This window comes from Sciurus carolinensis, chromosome 8 (assembly GCF_902686445.1).
Source record: "Sciurus carolinensis chromosome 8, mSciCar1.2, whole genome shotgun sequence".
In the NCBI taxonomy this organism is placed as follows: domain Eukaryota; kingdom Metazoa; phylum Chordata; class Mammalia; order Rodentia; family Sciuridae; genus Sciurus; species Sciurus carolinensis.
Genome location: NC_062220.1, coordinates 47596749 through 47619021, shown reverse-complemented (window position 1 = coordinate 47619021; position 22273 = coordinate 47596749). Strand labels below are relative to the sequence as shown.

Here is a 22273-nt window from a genome sequence, read left to right as displayed (position 1 = left end):
ATTTATCTGTTTTAAACTGAGAGTTCAAGGCAGAGTATAGGAGTGGGTTGGAGATGATATTTATTATGTTTTGGTTATAAATCTAGGTCCTTGTCCATGATGACATCTAAAAGAGTGGGTAAGTCCATGGTAGAGTGCTTGCCTAGCATGTATAAGACCCTGAGTTCCATCCCAGCATTGAAAGAAGAAACAAAACAAAATAACAGCAACAATAGAACATTGTAGCATAATAAAACCTAAGTAGCCATGGTAGATAGTGACAGTTTATAAAAGAAGTTAAAAACTTGTTGAAAACACATTAATAAATAACACTACTGATAAAAGAACTCAGTTGAACTTATGAAATATTTAGAGGTGAACAATGAAAATATTACATTTTGGTTTATGTTTTCTAATTTTATTTATTACATTGTCATCACAAATCAGTTCTAAGATAGTGGTTCCTAAAAAATGATAGTGATTTTTTGGTATTTATTAAGGTTTGCTTTATAACAAAATAGCTATATTTGGATAGCTAAATATTTGTATATAGTTATAATTGTGGTTAATTTTTATAAATATTTCATGTGTATCTCAAAAAAAAAAAAACGCTGAGAATTCATGGAACTGGGGTTGTGGCTCAGTGGTGGAACGCTTGCTTAGCATGTATGAGGCACTGGATTCGATTCTCAGCACCATATATAAATAAGTTAATTAATTAAATGAAGGTCCATTGACTACTAAAAAAAAATTTAGATCTCTTGCAGTGTAGTATGGTAATGAGAAAATATGTAAAGGCCAGATTATAGCAACATTTTAGCAAAACTGAACATTTATTTTTAAGATATGGTCAGTTTTCTCATTTTCGAATTGGCTCTTGCCATTGTAAAGTATGCTCTTCATTCCATCTATGAGAGTGTCCTGCCAGTTCTCAAAGTTCATTTCCAGGAAAACTTCCTGCCTCAATTTTTTCTGCCTTTGCTGCCCTTACACCCCAGAGCTACCCACTTTGATCATCCACTTCTTTAGGTCTCACTAATGATATTAATAGTAATAAGGCCGGATAGATGTTATCACCGGTAGTGCTTCGCACCATGTCCTCTACATGCTCACTAAACATTTAATATATAATTAGGGAAGTAGTTTTGGACTGCAGTAGAAATATGCACCACTTAAAAAAAAGATCATTACTACTTGTTCCTTAAAATTGATTCATGTCTGTTCAGATTGGCTAATTTTTGCTTAAGGGGGAAGAAAGGTCCCTCATTTCCTAAACCTGCAGTTAAAGTTTAGCTTTGACTAAAGCCAGAGTGGTGACCTAGTGATCAAAGACATTTTCTTTGACAGATTTGTTTTCTGCAGAAATTCCTGTCTCTTTGCAGAGTGGTTTCTATAGTCATGTTTTGTATACTGTGTTGTACCCTCTGATCCATTTTTTTTTCAGAATAGCAGATTTCTTGGATTTATTATTATAAGTACTTCTGGGGAGGATTTTGAGGACTCCTATAGAATTTTGATTGTATTCCTTTATTTCAGAACTGTGGGGAAAATGCTTTTCAGGTATGTGTGGATAGTTAGATTCTAGGGATTAAAAAAAAAAAAAAAAAAGAAATTCTTAATCAAATTTTGGATTCTAAGTCCAGATTTTTCAGCTGGTTCTGATAGGGTGGTTGTAATGTTTGTGTTATTGAGACTGCTTAAAGGAATGTTTTTTGAAAAAGTATGGTAGTCCAGAGACAAACTTTTGCTTCTAAAGATCTGTTGATTTCCTTTCTGTACTGAGTATATATCTTAACTTTCATAGGATATGAATAAACACACACACACAGAGTTCTGGGAAGGATGGTAATAAAAACATTTAGGTTAAGTCCCTCATCTCTTCCAAGCTCGAGTAATCTCATGTAAGTGACTTAACCTCTGGTGTTTTTCTTTCCTCTTACAAAATAAGGGTGATTATTCAGTCTTCTGAAGTGAAGACTGTGAGGCTTCATGACATGTACAAAAGACAGGAGTTCTTAAGGTCAAATGAGCACAGCTAGGGTTATCTGGATAATTAAGTCTGAAAGCCTGGATGGGGCATCTTGTGAGGGTAGAGGGACATGTTTTAGGGAGAGTGTTTAAATAATTTAACTTGATTCATTGTACTTGTCCCTGTTCACTGAAAAATTGCCAATCTTTCATTTTGTTTTGTAGGAAATTGGCATAAAACTGCCACTGTAGTCATTTCATATTTATGCCCAGTTCCATAAACATTCTCTTGCTATTTAGTCACAGTCAGAAGACAATAACCTTCTGTTAAAGTGTATCAGTGAAATAGGCTAAAATATTTATGAACATTTTTTGAAATTTAGAAACATATTGGAGGAAAAGAATAAAGATGTAAATTTGTTTTGCTAAAACAGTTGGAATCTTTGAAATGTTTTTCTTAGTAATCTGACTTTTTGACATGCAGAAAGAACGACAAATAGAAATAAAGGAACTTGTTAACAAAGAGTTTTGCTTATTATACTTATGTATGGAATTTCTTTCATGGGTTTTGTTTTATTATTCTGAATATTTTAACTCATTTTACTAGAGCAGTGGTTTACATAATAATTCTGGGAATTTTTTGGTCTTCTGAAAGCTAATATGTTACTGAGAACACAAGAGGGTTTTTTTTTTTTTTAAATTTTTTTTCTGTACTGGGAATTGAACTCAGGGGTGCTTTACACTGAGGTATATTCCCAGCCCTTTAAATTTTTTTGAGGCAGCATCTCACTAAGTTGCTGAATCTGGCCTTGTGATCTTCCTGCTTCAGCCTCCCAAATTGCTGAGATTATATGTGTGCCACTGCACTCAGCAAGAGTCTTATAAAACTCAAAATTATACGTGAAAATGAATCTTTAGGTTTCTCTTTCTTTCATGCTTAGAATTGAACCCAGAGCCTTAGACAGGCCAAGTAAACACTGCTACTGAGCTACATTTTTAGCCTTAATCTGTAGATTTTAAACTTTGCTTGGAAACACTTGAAAATTCATTGTGTTTAAAGAAATAGATAAAACTATGGGCAGATGAAAGGAAATCTAATAGAATGACAAATATGGTCATTAGATACATTGGTATCTTTGGCATTTTATCTGTTGGTATCTCCAATTTATATAGGTACTATTACTTAAAGAAATTATGATTTGTTTCTTCGTCTCTACAAAGGGAAATAGATGTTAAAACATATACTTAAATACCAGTGTGTTTCCTCTGCTTGATTTGGGCAAGCAGATCAATTGGGGAAGGGGACAGGATTAGGATCTGCCTTTTTTGAGGTATAATATAGAAATCAATGCAGCTTAGTTGGACAATCCCTGCTTTGTGATGGAGGCAGTTTGTTGAGTTGCATGTAGTAGTTGTAAGGTGAAAATCCCATAGTCAGAGTCATCCATAACAATCATATCCAATGATATTAAATATAGCTGAAGGACAGTGTCCAATTTTAAGTTACTCTGCTTTCTTTAGTCTGTGTTTCTATATGGTCTCATTTTTTTCGTTTATTTCACAGGAAATTCACTAACAATTATTTGCTTGTTTCACTACTCTTTTAAGTAAAAAACAAAAAACAAAACAAAACAAAACAAAAAAACACAAGTCATTAATGTATTCTTTCTGTAGGATTCATTGTGTACCTGGTAATATAAGACTTCAGTTATGCATTAATGGGGGATCATGCAATACAATGGCCCACATGATTGATACCCTAATTTAAATTGGCTTTTTAAATTTTATGCTCTGAGGATGCTATTTCACTGTATTGACAATATTTTGACTTAGTTTCTATATTTTAATTTCTTATACAAAATGCAGAATAAGGGAAGACGTTTATGTACCATCTTGAACTATTACAATCCTAAGAAAAATATATGAAGTTTTAGTTCACCCTAAGGTAACTTATGCCCTTAGGTTCCTTAGAAAACTCTGACCTTAACATTCTGTTCTAAGGATGGCCTAACATTTTTTACTTTTGTTTTCCTTAAGCACATCTGAAAAATACCCCATTAAAAAAATACTAAAGGAGAATGGTAAAAATAATTTAAAAAATGAGAAATATTTTACAAAGGGTTGTCCATCTCTATCCAGTTTTGATTGATATGAGCAGAATTAATATAGAGGCATTTTGCCTAGTGTGAGCTTTGTTGGATTTACTTGGGCTTACTCGAGGGCTGGCACTTAATCTCTGGAGTTTAAATATCTATTTTTCTCAAAATGCTCTTATGTCTTTTGGTTTCTGTCCTTACAGACTTCCACCATTCATCCTTCATACAAGGAGAATGAAAAATAAAAGGTGAATTTTGTGAAGACCATTGGGTTTAGTAGTTACTTTTTGTTTGTGGTGTTATGGATCAAACTCAGGGCTCAGCCATGCTGGGCAAGTGTTCTACAACTGGTCTACACCCCCAGCCCTAGTGGTTGTATTAAGGAGATTAATAATCAAATTTACTGCTGGACCTCATTCTGATTGGAGGTATGCAGGAGGAATGGATACTCAGGTCAGTTTGAAAAGGGATAAGATAGTGTCCTCAGATTTGGGGTCAAGTGTCGTGACCCCCACATGAAACAAGAATGGGATTTACTTAAAGGCTATTGCAATTTCTTTTAAGGACTTGGAAGCCTCTATTAGGCAAGTTAGACAGTGGTGGGAATTTATTGAAGTATGTGTAGGAGTCTCTAATGACAATGTTCTAGGGACACCCAACTCTGGAAAGCTTCCTCATAAGTCAGGGGCCTCACCAAGGGGCTGGTGGGGTGGTGATGGAAGAAACATGTTAGAGAGGTCAATGCCAAGCTGTAAGGTTGAGGCAGCTTGCTCCTTTCCACCAGAGCACTTCTTCACTAAGGTATGTCTTACGACTGTTTAGGGGACTTTCCTAGATGGTTCATGCTTCAAAATAGCATGGTGCTTCTCCTCAGTAAGTGCCCCCACCCCCTGCCCCTGTCTCTGTCTCTCTCTCTAAAGCAGTAGTTCTCACATTTTGTGTCAGTACCCCTTTACCTAAAAAGTAAAGAGGATCCCAAACATTTTTGTTGAAGGAAGTTACATGTATTATACAATTAAGATACACTTCCAGTGGAAAGTGTCTGCCTCTACTGTTTTGCCTCTTTTACTTATCTTTAGTAATGAAACATTTTTTTCTCAAAAACTTAAGAAGATGAGAAGTGTGAGATTTCTACCTATCATTTTCATTTTTGGAGTATGCATAGAGGATATTGGCATTTTTTCCAGTTGCTTATTTTATTTTTGGCATAGTGCAGAGTTTGGAATAGTGCACAGAGCTGGGTTGCTTAGCTAAGGAAGATGGGTAAGCCAGTTCTTTTCTTATGTTTATTTCCATGTAAACCAAAATCTATTTCTGGCATTTTTCTGTTTTGTTGATTTATTTGTTTCATGTCTATATTACAACTGACTTTGTCAGTTTGCATAGATTTACCTATTTTGGTGTCAGTGCAAATTCCCCCACCTTATTCTTCATTAAGAGGAACTGAGATGTTCTAATCCCTTTGTTTCTTCTGTATAACATAGAATCAGCCTGTGAAAGTGCTCACAGAACCTCTTTGTAGTTTGACTGGAATTTTAGTGACTCAGAATCCAGTTTGAGAGAATTTTTATGATGAGTTTTCTAATCTTTGTCTGTGGGAACAACTTCTTAATTCTTTGGGTCTTCTCTGATACCTTTATTATATATTATAAGGGTAGAGTTATTGTATAATTTTCACTTAAAATTTTGCAATTAGTGGTATTTTTTGGGGGGGTCATGAATTAAAGGCAATTAATTTTTAGTATTGTTCTTAAACCTTAAACTTATTAATGCCTTCTAAATTACTATTAATTATAAAAATTTGCCTACAGATTATTTTGGATTTTCTAAATAAATGATCATGTAATATTCAAATAATAATAGTTTGTTTTTTCTTTAGAAAAGAAAAAGAGCCTATACAGTGCTTTCTTTTTCTTGTTTTACCTGGACCTCCCTTAAAATATTGACCAAGGGTGGAAGTATTGAACTTTTTTGTCTGGCTCTTGGTGTTCATGCAAGTGATATGAATATTTTATTACTAGCTATGGTATTTGGTGTGAGTTTTTGGTAGATATACTTTATCGGTTAAGAAAGTTCTCTTCAGTTGCTATTTATGCTATTTCTTAAAAACATTGTGAATGGAGATTGAATTTCATTGAACTTTTCAAATTTAGATGATTATATAGGATTTTTCCTTGAACTCTGTTTGTGATGCTAAATAGCTGTTGCATTCATGGGATGTCTGGTTTTATTGTATTTTTATTAATTGCTTGTATTTGCTAATAATTTGTTCAGGAGTTCCATATTAATGGTCGTGAGTACCTTATGCTCATAACTTTCCTTCCTCCTGTTCTCCTTATGGATTTTGGGATAAGGACTGTACCTTAGAAACCTTAGGGAGTCGTCCTCTTCGTGGTGTGCTGAAAGAGTTTGGGTAATACTGGATTGATCTATTCCTTCAGTTTTTCACTCAGTCTCTTGTAAGACTATATAGACATTCTTGTTTTGTGAGATTTAAAATTTTTATTCAATTTCTTTGAAGATTATAACACTCCTTAGTTTAAAACCATTTTTATTTAACATCAGCAAGTTATATTTTCTAGACATTGGTCCATTTTGTCTGTTTTCAAAATTACTGGCATAAAGTCCTTTATAATGTCATTTTTAATATTTCTGCTGTACTTGTAATTGTTAACTTATTTATTCATTACCTTTTTAGAGATATGCCATTGTTATTCTTTTTTGAAAAGAACCAAGTTTCATCTTTAGTGATCTTATTTTTAATTTTATTAATATCTATTCTTTTAAAATTTCATTTTCCTTTTTTGCACTTCTTTCCTTAATTTGATGATTAGCTCAGTAATTTTCAGTCCTTTTCTAATCTAAGATCATGACTCACTAAGATCATGATGCAGCAATAGCTGCATATCACAAGTTTCTTGGTCAGTATTTTTTCATCATCATCATCTTCATTATTTTGTGTGGTACTGGGGAATTAAACTCAGGGCCTTGAGCATACTAAGCATGTACTTTACCTCTGATCTACATCCCTAACTCCATTGTTCATTTTTAAGTATTTTCTGATTTCTTTTGTGTTTACTCCTTTTCCTGGGAGTCATGGAGAAGTGTTTTGATTTTTCCTAATGAACGTTTCTTGCATTTATATTAACTGAGTTAACTTTCTGTTACTGTGACAGATAAACAGATAAATCAACTTAGAAGGCATAGAAATTTTTTTGGCTGAAGTTTTCAGAAGTTTCTGTCCATGACCAGTTGACCTTTGTTGCCTTTGGGCCTGTGGCAAGGCAGCATTTCAGGGTGGGGAGCACATGATAGAACACAGGCACATAACTCTTGGTGTCTTAGAAGCAGAGAGAGGAAGGGGGAGTGGTCCCAATATCCCTTTCAAGGACACATTTCCAATTACATAACTTCCTTTAATTAGGCTCCACCTCTTAAATGTTCTCTCCCTTCCCAATAGCACCACTGGCTGGGTGCTTAAATTATTATTTTTTTGTGTGCAATACAGGAAATTGAACCCAGGGCCTCGTCTAAGCCCTCTTTAATGTTTATTTTGAAATAGGGTCTTACTTACTAAGTTTCCCAGATTGGCCTTGAACTTGTGATCTTCTTGCTTCCATCACCTGAATAACTGGGAGTATAGGCCTGTGCCATCATGCCCAGAAGAACCAAGTCTATAACATATGGGCCTTTGGGGGATATTTCAGACTCAGACTCTAGAAGTTTTTCTTGTTTTGAACCTAATCTGATTAGAAAATATGCCCTAGATGACACTGATTTTTTTGAAATTAAGACTCTTAAAAAACTTGGTTCATGGCCATTTTTGAAACAATTCTCTGTATGCTCAGGAGGAATCTGTGGTCTTTAGTTCATGACTATAGTTTTTATACTTATTATAGTAGTTCATTAACTCAAGATTATTACTTACACATTTGACATTTATGCCTCTCCTAAGTGTTTTATTATTAGCTTTAAATATTAGTAGAGAATTGTGTTAATCTTCTGACAATTTTTAAAATTTATATATGTAGAAGCTATTTGTTAAATATAAACAAACTTAGGGTCATATCTTCCCTGCTAGTCTTTCAGATCATTCTTTGCATGTGCTTGCATGTACCATTTCCTTATTTCTACTTCAGACCTATTATGATTAATGCAAATATAGCTATAAGAGCTTTCCTTTGAAGGCCTAGTATATCTTTTGTTTTTTTTATGTCTTTTTTAATGTGCAATTTTGTGTGCCCTAATGTCAAGCATTTCTTATGAACAGGAGCATATCATTGGATTTCTTAAAAAAAATTCAGACTTTTTTTCTTTAAATATGGAATTTGGTTCACTTAGATTTATTATGACTAGTATGGTTTTTGTTATTACTCTTGAAACTGTGTGTGTGTGTATTCCCATGTTTGATGTTTCTCCCTTTTTTTTGAGTGTGTGGATTTTTTAGTTTTTACTTCTCATTTTTTCCATCCAGTAGTAAGGAAGTTATAAAGTTATTTTTAATATTGGTTTCTTTAGAAATATGTTTGTGTGTATATATAGATATATGTATATAGCTGCATATCTTAACAAAATCTAAAGTTATTCAATATTTTTAATTCTTCTATAGAGCCCTACAATTTCTGTTATTCCTTTTCCTATAGGCACAAAATTTATTTATTTAAATTTATTTAGATCATATATATACAAAATTTTAGATCATTTTTAAAACTTGCCAAATGAGGTATTATTAATATTGTTAAAATAGTTATTATTATTTTTTTTGTGTGTGTGGTGCTGGGGATTGAACCCAGGGTCTTGTGCTTGCAAGGCAAGCACTCTACCAACTGAGCTATATCCCCAGCCCCTAGTTATGTTTATTTTCATTTACACACCTGCTTTTCATTTTTTTTTTTTTACCATTTATTCATGTATTCCAGATCTTCCTCTGGGATTAGTTTCCTTTTCTTGAGGTGTTCATCCCTTAATGGAGGGTTATTGGTATTAAGCTCTTCATCCTTTTTGTCTGGTATTTTGTGTTTAAATCATAAAGAACATACTCTCTGATTCCTGTTCTTCAAAGGAAAATTTAAACGATATGTCAAATTTAGCACATGAATTTTACTTCTTGAAATACATAGGAATGTATGGTTTTTGTGGTATCTATTGTTTTGTTTATCCATGCTCTGTGTTCTTCTTGTGGCATGGATAATCAAGAACAACCTGTAGGAGATGGAGAATCTTTTCTCTTATAAAATTGACCCAAAATAGTTCTGCTTTAATTCCTGCTGGGTAGTACTTTTTCCCCTCTTTCTCTAATTGGTTTCCTATAAAACTATCTGAACTTAACTGTTGTTAATTTTCTTTAGTTCCTTAATACTGGATACTGAATTTCTTCATAAAAGAGCAATAATTACTCTCAGTATTAATCATTTATTGCAAATTTGTTGTTAGTTTTAAAAATTAGTGCTTATTTGAAACAGAATCAGGAATTAGGGTTTTTTCATTTGCATACTTGTGTTTCTGACACTGTTATAACTTTCATGACTAAACATCAGCAGGGTCTACAGATCTGCTATAAACTTGGCTCCTTTCTGAGTCAGTCCTGATTTGGGCTTGGGGATCAGTATTATTTAGAGTTGGGAAATAGGTGTTCTGTGCTTTGACACAGAATGGGGTCCTTGTGTTACTTTCTGAATTTGGATTTCTGCCTCTCATGGTATCTCTGCAGCTTTGCCAGGGATCTAACTGACTGCTGCCAAACCTGCCTGTCCACCTGCCAGCCTGTCTGTACCTGTGGCAGTGTTGCTCCTGTCCTGTTGCCTGAGGTTATATTCTCTAGTTACTGCTGGGTCCCAGTTGGGTGGATTCTTTCCATTAGTGAATGCTGGTGGATAAACTTTCAAGCTGGTCATTTTAGTAGGTATGTCCAGTTTTCCCACACAGGTTATTTTGTTATCTGAACCCTAGTCCTAAAGTACTTGTGAGCATTTCAGAAGGAACACAGACTTAAGAGAAAATTAGCTGTAAGTCAAAACCTTTTTTTTTTTCCCCCTTAAAAACACATTGAGTGTTAATATTCTTTGCTTGTAGTTTTTTTTCCAAACAAAAATAGAACCATCACCACTGGGCCATGAGAGTAGAATTTTAAATCTATTCTTCCCCAACCCCGACTACAGGGTTGTTTTACCACTGACCTACATCCCAGCCCTTTGTTTTGAGACAGGGTCTCATTAGGTTGCTGAGGCTGGCCTGAAACTTGTGATCTTCCTCCCTCAGCCTTCAGAGTAGCTGGGATTACAGGCATGCACCACTGTGCCTGGCTCTAGGTCCTCTACTTTCTGTGTAAAGATTGATTTCTTAATATTCTTCTTCTTCATTTTGCATGTTTTATTATTTGTTTATATTTAATTTGACTACACAAATGGATGATTTTTCTATGGAACTAAAATACTCCCACACTGATTTTTTTCCTTTCATTATCTGGTCACTACTGGTGATTAATTTCTGTAAATCAGCATAAGTGGAGCTATTGTATGACTGGATAAAAGTGACAGTAGGAAATTTCATAAAATGATGTAGCAGTGGTTAAAAAAAGTGTTTTCTGCAAAATTTGTTTTTATCCCTATTAGCTATATTTTCAAGTATAAAGTTGTGCAGTAAATACATTCAATTTCTTTTCTTGAATCATTTAATTGGTATCATGATATAATATTTCTTTTTTCTGCATTCCCATACCATCTAGTTTATGTTAATTTTCTTGTGTGAATACCCACTTTTTACATAAGTTAAAAAATATACATGGTGGTAGCTTCCTAAAGGTAAATCTTAATTTTGTTTTCTTTAAATTTCTGGCCCAGTGCATACCCATAATGCATATTAGGTCCTCAGTTAAGTGTGAATGGAAATCAATCAGATAAGCTAGCATTAAAGTTTAGATTCAGAATTTTCATTTGTCAATATTTGCAAAGATGGGGAAATTACAAGATAACTGTTTCTGGATGTTCTTTAGAATTCAGCTGTGGGTATATATAATCAGATTGCCTTTTCACAAACCATGCGTTAAACTTCAAACTGGTTTCTACTAGGTTTGGAATATGTCTTTAGAAATTTAATTATCATTGTACAGTTTTTTTTTTTTTTTTTAGTGTATATGAGACTTATGAAATAGCAGAGTTCTCAACATTTTTATCTTATTTTGGAACCAATAGAAAATTTGATTCCTTGTGTCCTTCTGTTTTTAAAAACTGTACCACAGCAATATTTACTTATCCTTGATACTACATCAGATAATCAAAGGGGATGACCTTCTTTCTGCTTAGTCCTTTGTATATCATGTAACTTAAAGCCATGTGTAGGGCAGCTTGTACTTCAGGCGAGCTACACAGCTATTACCCATGATGGAGTGAACCTCAAACCTCCTATCTCTTAAAATTTTTTTGTGTTTCTGCATACAACTCTGTCGACATTATCAACAATATTCTTGGAAGACTGCCTTAATAAAGGAAGAATTTTTAAAATTAGTGATTTTGCTAGATTTAAGTAAAGGATATTTTTGGGGAGTACTGAGAGAGTGATGGAAGCCAGAATTTTAGGAACAAAGTAATCAGTGGGCAAAGAGAAGTGTGATTAGGTTGACAGGTGTGGATAGAACTGTGTTCCAAAGGTTAGGAAAATAAATGAGGAATTGTTGTATTTTTTTCCTGACGTGGGTATTTGTTTAGGCTTTGGGTTATTCTATTATTGGATGTGGTATGCATTTCATTTTTTATTTCTTGATATAATTTTAATTTATTAATAATGGTACATTATCTTTAAATTTCTTTTCTAAATAGTGTTACCTTTGAAATTATCTGAATGGAATTTGGGAACTAACTTTCATCCTTGAACAAAAGAAGTAACCTGGATGATTATTCTGTACAGTGACTATCTTTGGTACTGTTAGAAATTGGTACCTGGGTGAGCATACTTAGTCCACTTTGCTGTAACCACTTTCCTCACACTTCTTTTTGTAGGAACAACAGGTATAGTACCATACAAAGACTGACAATTTTAATTTTATTTTGGAATTTTGACCAAATAGTCATGAGAAAGCACCTACATATTTGATAGGCCTGTTAGGGTTTCTGGGTAGAAGTTTTATTAGCAGTGAATATTCATTTTTAGATTAGAAGTGACTTAGCAGGTAAGGTATTAATATTATACCCTTTTTTATTAATCTTTAATCAGTCATAAGTGTAACTTGTAACTGCTCACTGAAGGAAGACATATTATGTACTTGGTATGTAAAAAAGCCTAATGTGGTTACTGGTCTCAGTAGATCCAGCACTTGCCAAGAACACAGTGAAAGTAGGTAACTTTTGTGAAAACATCATGTACTGTTAAGGCTTGTACATGGCTGGTTCCTGATATCCAGGTCACTGCCTAAATGTCATTTCCTCTCAGCCTCTCAGGCTCTTAACCATTTTGTTCCCATAGTAGAACTTATCATTACCTGTTTTCTTCTTCATTTATTTTTTCTGTTTTAGAATTTATTTTTCAAGACAGTAGAGATCTTGTCTCTCTCATTCATCTCTCTAGCTCTGAGGCTTAGGCCAGTCCCTGGCACATGGTAGGTGCTCAAACAATGTTCACTAAATGAATACATTCCTCTTCTCATTAACAGCTTCTTTCTGTTTACTGTTATTTGTTATGATGGTACTGTTGGTGTTATAATTGAAATAAAAATTTGAGCCCTAAAACAGTGAATAACCATATTAAATACAGGCTCTGAGAAAAATATAGTTTTATTAAGTCATCAACAATTTAAAATTAAACCTTGAGATTATATTTGTTTTCTTGTTATATCAAGTAATCCATTTATTTCCATTTGTAAAAATTGAAACCTGGCTCAAATCCCAGATTATAACAATTTCTTTTTTTTCTTTTACTTGACTTGGTTATTTTCAAAGAAAAAAGAGACATTTTCTGTACTGTAGCCCAGATTCTTTGTAGGACTTTTACAACAGTGTGGCATAAAATACCAAGGAAGAATATTGTTACATATTTTATAGATTACAAAGTTGGGGAAATAGCTAATGAACAACTGTTAGAAAGTTCATGGAAGTAGCTAATAAGTATCTACTTCAAAGTAGAAAAAAAGTTTTTCATTTATATCCAAACTAAATCTGGAGTATCCTTTTATTATTATATTCCATATTTAGCTTGGGTATAAATGAAAACTCACAAAGTATGTCAAGATTAGTAAGTTCTTTATTTTACTTGTGCAGAGTCATTTACTTATATTCCTAGTATTTAATGCCCAGTTGTGGTTGGAGGAATTCTGTGAATTCAGGTCTATGAAAAAATGTTCGTTTTTAAATCTTGCCATTGAAGTTGCTTTATTTAACATTATGTTATAATGTAGCTGGTGCTCCTAAGCTTAGTGCTTGTGGGCAGAAAAATTATCCAGAGTTTAAAAAATTATTAAAATGTATTAAAAATGTTATAGATTCAAATACCTAGTTTTATCTTTGAATTCTAAGTGCAACTTACTTCATTTTTCTTGATCTGTGAATTTTAACAATTTAAGGGTTTTAAAATAATAGTTATATTTAACTTTAAAGTATTTAAAACTCTATTAATTTGTTATATTTGATTTAAATATTTTCCTGTGAACTGAAAACATTCTTACACATCTCACAAATTAAACTTATTTGGTGATCCTAGTGTTCCCTTAAATTTGTCAACACCATGTACAGAGCTGGTAAGATTCCTACATATAATCATGAATCTAAACTACATTTGCTTAATTTTAAATTTTAATTGGAATTATAAAGAACTACTGACTTGACACTCTCTAATAGCTCAAATTCTTTTTACTTGACAGATACTTAAAAAAGGATTGATTTCGTTACCATAAGATTCTAATGATTTTTGAATCTCCTAATAGTGACTCTAAATGTTTTTATAGTTAAATCTAAATCTCCTCAGGATTTTATTATCCCAAGCAGTTTTCTCCAGTATTTGAGGTTGCATGAAAAATTTGAGTAGGATTCTCACTAGATTTTTGGTAGTTTATTTCATGGATATATCACAGTTTATTTACTGATAAGAAGGATAAGTTAGTTCTTCTTAACCATGTGATGCACATCCCTGTTCTCCTGTGTAGAATGTTTTCTGCAATACTTGATTAAGTTTTGTATTCTTTGGCTCATAAGACAATTCAGTATCTTTTCACCAAGCAAAGATCTTTGAACCTGAGGGAATTCTCATTCTCGCTCTCGCCCCTTTTCCTCTTCATGTTCTTTCTATCTGGCAAAAGCACAGAAATCTTAGAGATAATAAAAAATATCTGATTAAATTCTGGCATTCTCTCAAGAGTTTGTTCAGTTATAGGTCTTGAGGTCATTTGTCTGATACTAAGTGAAAATGACCAGTGAACTCTGTTACTCCTTTGGCCCTTCTTCAAGGGTTTTTGTGTGTCTTCTGTCCTAGGGGAACCAAATGAGTTCTCTTAAAGGTACACTGAGGCTACTCCTATAGTATCATTTATTTTATAAATGATAGTCTTTGATTCTTTTGGTTTAGGTCAAAATAAAATGAAGACAGAATTTCTGGAACCCCTTTTGAAAGTAGTAAAGGAAATAACACTGCCTACATTTTGCCAGGTGTTTTACATAGATTACATTCATTTCATTCTTACCATAATCCTGCTAAGTTTTACTAATCCTTCGTAAATTTTATTTACAGGTAAAGTTTTAGTACTTTAATGAAGTTAACAACTTGCTAGGGTTCATAACTATTAAGTGATGGAGATAGAATTTGATTCTACATAGCTATACCTGTATCTATATCTATGTCTATCTCCAGATCTTTTTTCCTCCCTTTCCAGAATATAAATGAGAAGATTATGTCCATTTAAAAATTTTTTCTTGTGATTGGTGCCTTTCCTCACTTTGTTTTGTCTGTGAGTATGTTCAGTGAAAAAAACAAAGTTCCAATTCATTTCCTAAGTTGTCCCAATTGGTTTTATAGACTCCTTTGTTGATAGGGAATGATGCTTATGATGCATGTTCTGTAGTGCTGGCATCTGCTTACTGGTTTCATCGCCTTCTCAGTTTGAACAGGTAAAGGTAGGAGCTTAGTAATGATATGATATATTTAGTTCAGAAGGGAAAATCCTAAATTCACTAACTCTCTCAACTCTGATTTGCTTTCTTCTCCTTCCTCTGCTTCCCAAGAAAACAAAACTGGTCAGTAAAGAGACAGATTTGCCCTAAAAGAGAAACTTGAACCTTAGGAAGAATATTTCATTTTTTCAGATAACTCCTGCATCTTTTGGTTCTATTAAATGTTTTGTGCTTTTCAAAAAGGTATTGTAATTAATAATAGAATATTCAAGACACCCAGTAGGTTATCAAAATAACAACCCAGGCATTATTTCCATTTCATTAATCAGTAAATAAAAAATAGATGACCTGAGTTACTTGCATAGAATAACTCAGAAGTGAAAATCTATAATCTTTTAAACAAAAGACATGACTATGAAGTTCTTTATAAAAATAAAATTAGGTATATTTTAGAAGTTCTGTCTGATTGCCTTTCTAGGAAGTTGAAGTATCTAAGGAGTTAAGGTTAATTTTAGAAATGATTGGAGCTCCTTTGCAAAAATGATTCTGAAATATTTGTACCTTCCTTTGCAAAAATGATTCTGAAATATTTGTACCTACCTCGGTAGCAAATAGGGCCACATTTGGATACAAATGTCCTTTTGAGCAGTAAAATACTGTTTAAAGTATGAGTTAAAGTTTGGAAAATGTTTGCTGTTAGCCCTTTAACATACTCTTGATTTATTTGTGATTTGAGTACCCATTCTAGAACAGATTGTTTTTGGTACAGCCAATATATTTGGGCAGAGCCCCACCATCAGTTTGTCTAACGGATGGTTATTTTGCCTTATTTTATTAATATTGTTATTACAGAAATATTTGAGTGCTCATTTTGTATCTAATATGTCTTATAAGAACTGTATTCTACTTTTTGATTCTCTGGATTTGGGGGTGGAAGCCTACATTTTTTGGGAGAAGGTACTGGGGATTGAACACAGGGGCACTTTAACACTGAGCTACATCCCTAGCCCTTTTTATTTCTTAAGTTGAAACGGCCTAAGTTGTGATCCTGCTGCCTCAGCCTCCCGAGTCACTGGAATTACAGGTGTGTACCATCATGTACACATCATGACTTGGAAAACTGTCTTTGTTCAACTGAATTTTCTGGGGTTCTCTGCAGATCAATTAATTCCTTAGTCTTAACATAAGGAATGATAGAACCTGTTCCCCTAGAATCATTTTTTTAATGCAGTTCACCTAGGTATTGGTCCTTTATATAGAGTAAGTTTTTTAAAAAATTGATTTATGTCCAGTCCACCCCCAAAGTAGTTTATGTTGTTCTTTTTGCAGTTTACTATCCCTAGGTTTCTTAATCCACAAAAATGTGCTACTGCTAAGATATCTGTTAATTAATTTCCTTAAAGTACCTGCTGTCAACTTTGGTGCCTTAATGGCTCTTAGATTTTTAAAGAACTTCCTGATCAAATAAGGTTGTTAGATAGTATTATATTGGGTTGTCAGTTGAAATTAGTGGGTTAAAAAAACTTCACTCAGTATTTTTGTAAATGTAAAATATTTAAAATAATTTTTCCCCATATCGTGAGTTTATGACATATGACCCTAAATTGAATTTCCTTACCTTTCTTCATATGAAAATCTCACTTTTCTGTTTGAAGAAATGTAGAAGTTTTTCCTTATAAGGAAAAAAACTAGAGTTCTATTTATAAGCATATGGTATTCAACCAAAAAACGTAAGTTGAAAATGCAGATAAGTAGTTAGTAAAATCACCTTTCATTAGAAACCTACTTTGAAATGATGCATGTGTAATCTAAATTATATATACCTTAAATGCAGTGGAATCTACCTTAATTTTAGTCTGGATTTGGGGAGTCTGAGTGACTACATTGTCATTGACTTCAGCATAAAAGAACTAAGTATATTCCTGCAGGAGTCAAACTCTTGCATATTAACATAGCTCCTTTTGAATTTCTGTATCTGTGGGTTTCAGTGTAGGCAGACTTGCCACAGAATAACAGGAAAATGCATAGTAGCTCTTAGAGAAAGGAAGTTCTTTTCCTGTATCCGCTTACCCTTCATATATGCTTTATCAGTGAAAGGACTTACTTTTGATTATATGAATTCATAGCATTTAAAATTCCAAGAAGAAATTGCTTGAATACAGCAAAATCAACTCTTTATTTAGGATACTTAGGAAGTCAAGTATTCAGGTTTATAGAACCATGTAGCCTTTACATGGACAACCAACTTTCAGAATATTCAGATGATATGTTTAATATCAAAACTTCTTTGAGCAGGTTTTCAAAAATATTTTTGGGTGATATAAATATGGCATCATAGGCATTTGAAATGCATTTTAAGTTTACCAGTTAAGCAACACTTAACTTTTTATTGGTAAAGCATGGAAATGAAAGTTTGTGAATGAGACCTTACAGATTCTAATATGCCATGTAACTGAGTTTTTAACTATGATTACTATTTTAAATTCATATACCATAAACTATTGTTTTTGTACACATCAGGGATCATCTTTGAGCATTAGAAATGGGGTTTCTAGTCCTGGCTCTAGCATTTAAGTCTTCTGTACTTTTACATAGCAAGTGAAGGTTGAATTGGACCATCTCAGTGGTTGGTTTATTTCTTAAGCTTGCTCTCACTCTGCTTTTTCATTCAGCAAACACTACTCTGTGGCAGAACTTGAGCAAGAACTTGGGGATATTGTGTCTTCAGGGGAGTTCAGAGGCTAGAAGGAGGGCGAGCAGAGGGAGAGAAGAGAAAAAATAAGCAAAACTAATAAATCAACAGTTAGAAGTCAATGTGTCGAGTGCCCTGAGGGTGGTAATTATGGTGCATGCAGGTCTGGGGAGGCTTCTTCGTGGAACTGATACTTAAGTAGCCTTTAGGAGGTCAGCCAAGTGGATTAGTGGGTATATGGTATTTTATGACAAAAGATACTTGGCAATCATTTGGTGCTTAAAATCTGAGTCAATGAATTGTTAAAGTTGTCCAAGTAAGAAAAGACTGCAGTACTTGTTTTCTTTACTACTATTGCTAGACTCCCTAGTTATTTTTCTCATTGAGAAAGAATGTGAAACAAGCTGATTAAATTTAAAATAACTCTTAATTCTTGCTAATTATTCTAGTTACCTTTGAAATGTTTTGGTTTTAGGGTGAGAGAACTGTTTTCTGTTCTTTTTGTAGCAAGTGAAGTATGTGTAACTTTGGAACCCTCTGTATAGGGCAGTCTCCAGCAATCAGTTTTTAGATAGGAGTGTTTGCAAGTAGTTACAGGTCACTGGAGAAACTAACGAAAACAACCAGCAAAAAAGTTGTGCTGAGAGTTGCTGTTCTAGCTCATAGAAACAATTTATCTGGTTGAAGTATTTTAAAAATCACTTCAGTGCTATTTAAAAATGCAGCATACTTTGCTTTGCTTTTCTAATGAAATTTTTGGGATTTTTAGATTGTCAAGATACAAGAATTTTTCTTCATGACCATAATTTCCTCTAAAATCTGATTTAGGCCTTGCCTTACAGAAATTTTCAATCATTAAAATCACCTCATGCTATTATTTTTGCATACTCTGGGTAACTTACTACCAAGTTTGTATTTTTATAATAAGTTGTTTCTACATTAAACTACAGAGAAATTTTAACAACCATGATGACCCAGGCACACACATAAGGTGGCTGTGGGACATAAATGATAATGCCTAATTTTAATTCATAAAAGCAGTGTATCCCCCCCTCCCAAATAACCTTGGTTTTGCACTGTACAAAAACCACGGTCCTGTTATTTTATTAGGGAGTATCTATTCTAAGTTTTAGTTTCAGATACATAAGTGGGTAAGATTCATGCTGACTTTAGCTTTCATGATTTATTACATTGATGCAAATCAAACATATACCAGAGAGAAGGGAAATCACCTTTCCTAGATGAAGCAATGCATTCCTGACATATGCTGTTAAGACTTTTTTTCTTTTTTCTTTTTTTGTTTTCGTTACAAGTGTGACAGGCTGCTCATTCTCTGGCAGTGACCTCTACCTTGGCCCGACTTAGCTGGTATGATGGTTCTTTGTGCAAATATTTTCTCAACCTTCAATTTGTCACAAGTAGCTAAGCATTATCCCATGAATAATAGATTTATGATTTTTCTAGCATTAACAGAGCAACTAAGATACTAACTTGTTCCAGCTGTGTTTCTTGGATTTGATTTTTCTTCCCAGGAACTGGACTTTCTAAGCAAGAAGAAAATGAATGGCCAATTAAGTAGATTCCCTTTAGGTGTGTACTGGCCTAGCTCTGAGAAAGATTAATATGAAGCTAAGTTGGGAGAACTGGAATATTTTAGGCTTTTGGTGATTTGAACCTCAAGTGTTGCCAGGTTTTGGGGCCAGGTAATTGCCTTGTTACTGAAGGGGAGATTGAAGCTTAGAAGGATTTGCCAAAAGGTCATCACGATGTGAATTGAGCACACACTTTCTTACTGCAGATTCCATGTTCTTTCAATCCCAGTGTAGTACAGTATAAAAAGACTAATAAAATGAATATATTCTTTGTTAGTGAACATTATAATTATACATAATATTTGGGTTCATTTTGACAAAATAATACTTGCAAGGAATTTGATTTCAATCCCCATTCCCCACTTTCCCTTTCTTCCTCCCTCCCCCTTTTCTCCCTCCTGTCCTGTATTGAGCTTTGTTTCACTCCTTTATTCAATTATTTTTGATTGATATTTTCCACATATATATATATATATATATACAGGTGAAATTCTGTTTGGTGCATTTATATGTATATATAACATGAAATTGTTAAATTCATTCCATATTTCTTACCCCTTTCCTTTTTTCTCCCTCCTTGTTTTCTTCCTTCTACTCTACTGATCTACCTATATCTTTATGATATCCTGTCCCCTCCCATGCCACCTTCCTTTTCCTTATCTTGCTCTTGCTTCCACATGTGAGAGAAAACATTTGGCTCTTGATTTTTCTGAGTCTGGTTCATTTCACTTAGCATGATTTTCTCCATTTCCACCAATTTTCCAACAAATGCCTTCAAATGAATTGATTCTTAATGGCAAGAAAAATACTTCCTGGAAGAAGTAATTAAAAATAATAAGAAAGTAGAAATTATTTAGTATATGTCCAAGATGTTTCAGTTTTTTAAAACAATACTGAGATTTCATTTCCTTCAGATTTTGCCTTGAGATTTGTTCTCTTTTACTACTGTGGGGGGAAAAAGGAATATGTACATTGCATCATAAAAATATGTGTTTGAATATTTTAGTTATTATTGTTTACTAAGAGTTACAAAGGGCCAAAGCAAGTTCTTGTACTATGTGTTCAAAGAAATATAGGATTTGCATTGGTAAAAGTGGAAGGAAAAGATCCTTCTAGATGTGATGAGTAGCTTGGGCAAAATCATGTTTGGGGGACAACCATAAGGATCTTAGACTAACTGGAGTTAATTAATTTAATGTAATTGTTGGGGCTTGAATGCTAGCCTTGGGATTTGAGGCATAATAATGACCCAGTCTTGACTATTGTTGAGTTAAGGAGAAATTTTTCAAAAGTTCAGTAAGATTATTGTTTAGGAGAAGTAGAGTGAATAATGGGCTTAAAGAATGTCTTTAATTATAATAATGTGGTGTACTGGTTAAGAAGGGAGTTTGTGGTTTAAGTTTTTCCTTGAGCAATAGATTGGAGTGAAGTAGACTCTATATATTTTAGGAAATTAAGTTGTTGGTGGTAGAAAATATCAGACTAAGATGATTATTAAGTAGGAGCAACATTTGTAATCATAGTAGAGGATTCATATGGAATGAGAGAGTGTGCAAGATCAAGCTTGGGATGAGATTATAGACAGATTGAGGATTCTTATTTACAGAGTCTTAGAAGTTAGGAAGGTGGGTTTTTCCCCATAATATTCCTTCTTATAAATATCAAAACACATACTGAAAAATGAGCTCTGGCTTACAAAAAAGGAGTTCTTTCTTTTTCTTCTTCTTTTTGGGTACCTGTCTGTAAGTCTTCCTCCCAACTTAACAACAAAAAGTGATATAGGATGAGAAGTTGTAATTATGGCATATAAGTTAAGATAAACTATGAAGCGAAGAAAAACAAAAATGATTTAGAAATTTTAATTTGGGTAAATAAGATACTACTTAGGAAATTGTACTTTAGGATCCTGGATTCTAGTAACACTTGGGTTGGAGAGAGGGAGGATATAATATTAGATGAACTCAGTGAGTCAAGGATGAATCTAAGAGGTTCTTATACCTGAGTGGGTTTTAGGACCATCTGAGGAACTTATTATACATTTTTTACCCAATGAGGTTTTGGAAGGATAGATAGTAGGAATTTTCATTTTTAAAATGAGGCAAGGCAGTTCTGATATAAATGATTAAAAGAACTGGGATAATCATAGATGGAAACATGAAAGTTAGGGGAGCAGTTGTCAGGTGAAATGCTGAGTTTGGTTTTGGATAAATTGAGAGTAATACATTTGGCAGGATATCCATGTGGAAAGAGCTATCCAGTAAAAATCGATCTTTGCATTGTATTGAAGTGCATCTATTTGACTGTGAGAGTGGACGATGTATCAGAGAAGGCTGTTGCAAAAAGAGCAAGAGCATATAGCCTTTTTTGCCATGGTGTTTGCTTTAGAAACGGCAGGGCACTGATGGATTTCTTTAGTTAAGTTAGCTCAGTGCAACTTCATTCTTGTTTCTCTTCTTAAAGACTTGGCATTTCTCATTTTATTTTCTCAGTTCCTAGGAAATATACATAAATGTCTTTGGCATAACCAAATTGATTTTGATACAACTACCAGTGTTTTTAACCATTGTAAATAGCTGTTTGAGCAGTTTTGTTGAGGGGCATTATAGTCATAACTAAATGAAGCAGTGCTAATAATGATACCACTGATCTCTGACAACATGTCCGTGACTTATGAGGCTCATGCTCTCTACTCTTCATTACAAATAGAGTGTCTGATATGTCCTTATTTATAAGTGATTCCTTACGCATATTTTTCAGAATCCCCAAAGAGCTTTTCACATAATTTTAGCAAGCATTTTAAAATTCTCAAAAATTAATTCTTATTTCTCTTAATTTGGAAAACAAATACTGCATTGC

General features: G+C 33.5%; 1 protein-coding gene and 1 pseudogene across 10 annotated transcripts in view; one reads left to right on the top strand and one right to left on the bottom strand.

Annotated features, from left to right (window-relative positions):
- Positions 1 to 22273, top strand: part of Ppp1r9a (protein phosphatase 1 regulatory subunit 9A) — a 310969-nt gene that overhangs the window by 37482 nt on the left and 251214 nt on the right. The window lies entirely within an intron of this gene.
- LOC124992032 (uncharacterized) lies at positions 21059 to 21204 on the bottom strand (annotated as a pseudogene).